The following is a 4,824-nucleotide window of genomic DNA, read 5'->3' as shown; positions in this document are numbered from 1 at the left end:
TTATTTCTGGGCGTGGTGCTGAGTATCTGAGCCCGGATGTGATCCAGGTCATCCCGACACTGGAGCCAGCTTGCTGAGCCAACTGGCCGCCCCTAAGCAATTGGGGTTAAGTAACTTGCTCAAGGTTACACGGCCAGGTGTTTCTGGGTGGGTGCTAAGTGTCTGAGCCTGGAATTCGATCTCCAGGTCTTCTCAAACACTAGAGCCAGTGCTCTTACTCGCTGTGCTACCTGGCCACCCCTGAACAGATGGTTTTTAAATAAAGAAATCAAAACAATTTATAGTCATATGAAAAAATGCTCTAAATCTAATTGCTTATAGAAATGAAAATTAACCTTGAGATATTTTATACTTATCAGATTGGCTCAAATAGATTGAAGGGGAAAGTGACAGTGTTGGAAGGGAGGTGGAAAAATTGGGATACATTCATTGTTGATAGAATTTTAAATTGATCTAAACATTTTGGAGAGCAATCTGGAATTGTGCCTAAAGAGTTATTAATCTGTTTATACCCTTTGACCCAGTGATACCTCTACTAGATCTATTTCCAAAGATGATTAAGGAAAAAGGAAAAAAAAACTTATATGTTCTAAAATGTTTATAGCATCTCTCTTTGTGGTAGCAAAGAACTGGAAATTTCAGGGATGTCCATCAATCTGACAATGGTTGAAAAAGTTAGGGTATATGATTGTGATGGAATACTACTGTGCTATAAAAAAATGATGAGCTCAAGGATCCTAGAAAAACATGGAAAGACTTGCACAAAATAATGAACAGTGAAATGAGCAGAACCAAGACGGCATTGTATATAGCAAGAGCAATATTGTTTTGAGAATGACTTTGAGTTAATAATTAATTTTTACTACTATAAATATCCAAATTAACTATAAAGTACATATGAAGAAAGATATTCTTTGCATCCAGAGAAAGAACTGATAAATAGAAGTATGTACAGAATAATTATATATATAATATATATATATATATATAACATATATATATAGTGCCTATTGGTGTCTAGCTATCTCTAGAATGGGGGGAGGGAACAGAAGGAAGAAAAAGAAAAAAATTACATGATAATTTTATTATACAGTTAAAAGGAATAACAAGTTGTACATAATAGATTTCCAGTTTTATGTGTAATTGCTTTTTTTTCTTTTTGGAGGGGGAAAGGGAGGGCAATTGGTATTAAATGACTCACATGGCTAGTAAGTGTTAAGTGTCTAAGGTCAGATTTGTACTCAGGTCCTCCTGACTCCAGGGCTGGTGCTCTATTCACGGTGCCACCTAGCTGCTCCTCTAATACTATTTTCAAGAATATAAAATTAGAGAAAGTTTTTGGACTGCTGATCTCTATGTTTTAATAATAGTATCTTTACTTTGCCAAAATATTAGGAGATATCTGTTTTCCAGAGCTAAGGCCCAGCAAGCAGGCTGTGTCCTTAGCTTAGCATAACAATAATTCTTTGCACTCATCCTCTAGATGATTTCACCCTGTGGTAAAATCACTTAATTATTGTATTGCTTTGACCAGTAGCAGGCATTATCTGAGCCCAGACAAACATCACACAAGCACCCATGTTCTGGTCATGGGCCCTGCTGTGGATCAAACTTGTCTTGTTGTTACCCTTCATTGTCAGGACTACAGCTCACTGCATAGCCATTGGTATAAGTATTGAGATCTCTTCATATTGCCTCCACACAGGGCCCCAGCACATGTACTTGCAAGTCATTTTCCTCACTTTGAAATTAAACTTCTATTTGATTCCTGACTCTTGTCTCTTGCCTGCTCTGTTTGGCTCTGGCCACCCACAGGTTAGGGGCTGGTTTGGTTTGGCTGACAATTTCTTATTGACATTTAGGGAGGTGCCTTAGTATCATCCATAAAGTGCTTGCAAATCAAACAGTAGGATGAATTAATTAATAATAAATTTCCAACGTACAGTTAATTTCTCTTTTCTCTCTCTATGTCTATCTACATATGTGTGTATATATACATATGTGTATGCATGTGCACATATATATTTCTGAGCAGTGTACACTGCTTAGCATTGTGGTTAAGTTACTTGGAGTAAGAAAAATTTGAATTGGAACCACAACTCATTACCTATATGATACTAAGCAAGCAGTTTTCCCTCTCTGGGCCTCAGTTTCATCATTTGTCAAATGAAAGGGTTAGACTCAGTCATTTTAAGGGTCTTTTTAGTTCTAAATCTATGATCCTATTATCACTTTCAATTAATCATCTCTTGTCCTTAACCATTGGAGACCAACTTGTTTTTGGTTCTTTAACATTGAACTGTTTCACACAAAGCAAAATTAAGTTGACCTGAAACAATGCTTTTTCTTTTAATGAGGAGAATACTAAATATAGTTTAAAAAAAGACCCGTTCAAGTTACCTATTAAAACTTTTCTAGCTGGGTATGGTTGGTTTTAGTTAAGAAGGCATCGCAGAATGTGGTACAATTGGCCAAAAACTGAGTCAGAATCCTGATTCATTGATCTATAGCAATGTATTTTGGGTGTATCTCTGTGGTTAAGAATCCAAGTTGTCACTATTGTTTTTTCCTAAATAACCGACTCAAGGACATTTCATTCTAAGATGACGCCTTTTTTTAAAACCATAGAAAAACTACTGTCATTAACACCTGCTAGACAAGTTTCATCCTGGTTGTCCTATGCATTTTCACCCTGCCCATAAAGCCTCACCTATCACTGGAGGTAGTATATTAACCTGTAAACCACTCATCAGGACAAAGGCTACACAGAGAAGTTCCCTTTATCTCAGTCATCACCATCATCATTGCCATCAATACATGATGTATAAGTAAGTGAAGATGTGCTTGTTGATATTGGAATAATGATTTTCAGATAAAAAAAGAATATGTTATTGGGGGGAGTGGCTTATTCATTTTCCATTTTTTTTATTAGGTGGCTGTGGTGTACAATTTATGATAACTTTAGAAGTTTTTAAGAAAAAAATTAGATGCACAATCTAATATATTGGGAAAAGAAGGGCACTAAAATTGGACTCCTTTAGAAGGGGAAATGAGTGAAATGGGGGAAACTTTTTTTTTAGAATTCTTAGATATATAGATAACTGGTATCTATTGTCTAGATGTGATCTTTATCTGTATAATGAGGGGGTTCGACTAGATGGACTATGAGGTCCCTTTTAACCCTTTCTTTCTTTTACATTTTCTTTGGAAAAATATAAAGAAGAATGAGCCAGAAATCAGAAAATCAGAATAATCTTACTGGATTTTTAGTATGTTGTTTCACTACACCCTAAAATAGGAGTCCTCGACTAGTAGGAGAGTGTACCTCTCTCTCTCTCTGTCTCCTTCCTTCCTTCCTTCCTTTCTTCCTTCCTTCCTTCCTTCCTTCCTTCCTTCCTTCCTTCCTTCCTTCCTTCCTTCCTTCCTTCCTTCCTTCCTTCCTTCCTTCCTTCCTTTCTTCCTTCCTTCCTTTCTTCCTGCCTTCCTTCCTTCCTTCATTTTCTGCCTTCCCTTCTTTTCTTCCTTTCCTTTCTTCTTTCTCTTCTTCTCCCTTCTTTTGAAGAGAGGCAGGTGATAGTTATTATGTATTCAGCACTACTCAGAACACATCTGGAGTAATAAGCTCTGGGTGTCTTTTTTTTAGGAAAGACATTTAATAAGTTAAAGAGCATATACTACAGAAGGGACCCAGATATTGAGAAGCCCAGGGATCATACTATATAAAGGCCACTTAAAGGACTTGGAATTTTCAGCCTGGAGAAGTTCTGGGGTAGTGTCATGAGAAAGCCATCTTTAGTTTCCTGTAGAGCTATAATGTAGGCATAGGGTTAGACTTGCCTACTTGGCCCCAGAGGGCAGAACAGGAAGACAAAAGTTGAAGTTTTAGAGAAGCAGCTTTAGGCTTGATATAAAGAAATATTTTCTAATAATTTGAGGAGCCCAAAGTGGAATGGACTGATTACTTTGGGAGGTAGGGCTTTATTTTTCATTTGAAAACTCTAAGCAAGAAGTGAGTAATTACTTGCAACACTGTACTTGGCATCAGAAAGACCTGGATTGAACTCCTTCCTCTGATGCTAACTGTGTGACCATGACTTAGTCTTTTAGCTTCTCTAAGACTCATTTATCTCATCTGTAACATGATACCCGTAGTTCCTACTCACAAAGTTGTTGTAAAGGTTCAGATGTGATGATGTATGTAAAATGTTTTACAAATCTTAAATCACTATACAAAAATCCTAGTGATGCCATAAAGGGCATTTTTGTTCAAGTTATGGTTGAATTAGGTGGTTTCTAGCATTCCATCTAACTCACAAATTCTAGCATTCTGCAACACTCTATAAAACAGAGTTCATTATAAGGTAGCGATAATTGAACCTATGGGAGGTGATGAGATCACCAAGGTAGACCACAGAAAACAGGGATTCTTTCTTTTGGGGGTGGGGTTGTGAGACAATTGCAGTTGACTGACTTGCCCAGGGTCACACAGCTAGTGTCAAGTATCTGAGGCCAGATTTGAACTCGGGTCCTACTGATTCCAGGGCTGATTCTCTATTCACTGTGACACTTAACTGCCCCCAGAGAATAGAGATTCTTAAAAAACTTTTTTTTTATCGTGGACCCTTTTGGCAGGCTGGTAACACCTGTGGACTCCTAAGAGTAATGTCTATAAATAAAATAAAACAAAACACAGAAAATTACAAAGGAAGCCAATTATATTGAAATAGTTGTCTTTCTGTTTATAATTCTCTCTCTCTCTCTCTCTCTCTCTCTCTCTCTCTCTCTCTCTCTCTCTCTCTCTCTCTCTCTCTCTCTCTCTCTCTC

Source organism: Petaurus breviceps, unplaced genomic scaffold (assembly GCF_028583685.1).
Source record: "Petaurus breviceps papuanus isolate PSGF00001 unplaced genomic scaffold, PetGlider_PUasm1.0 76, whole genome shotgun sequence".
NCBI classification, from domain to species: domain Eukaryota; kingdom Metazoa; phylum Chordata; class Mammalia; order Diprotodontia; family Petauridae; genus Petaurus; species Petaurus breviceps.
Note: the sequence above shows the minus strand (reverse complement) of the source record.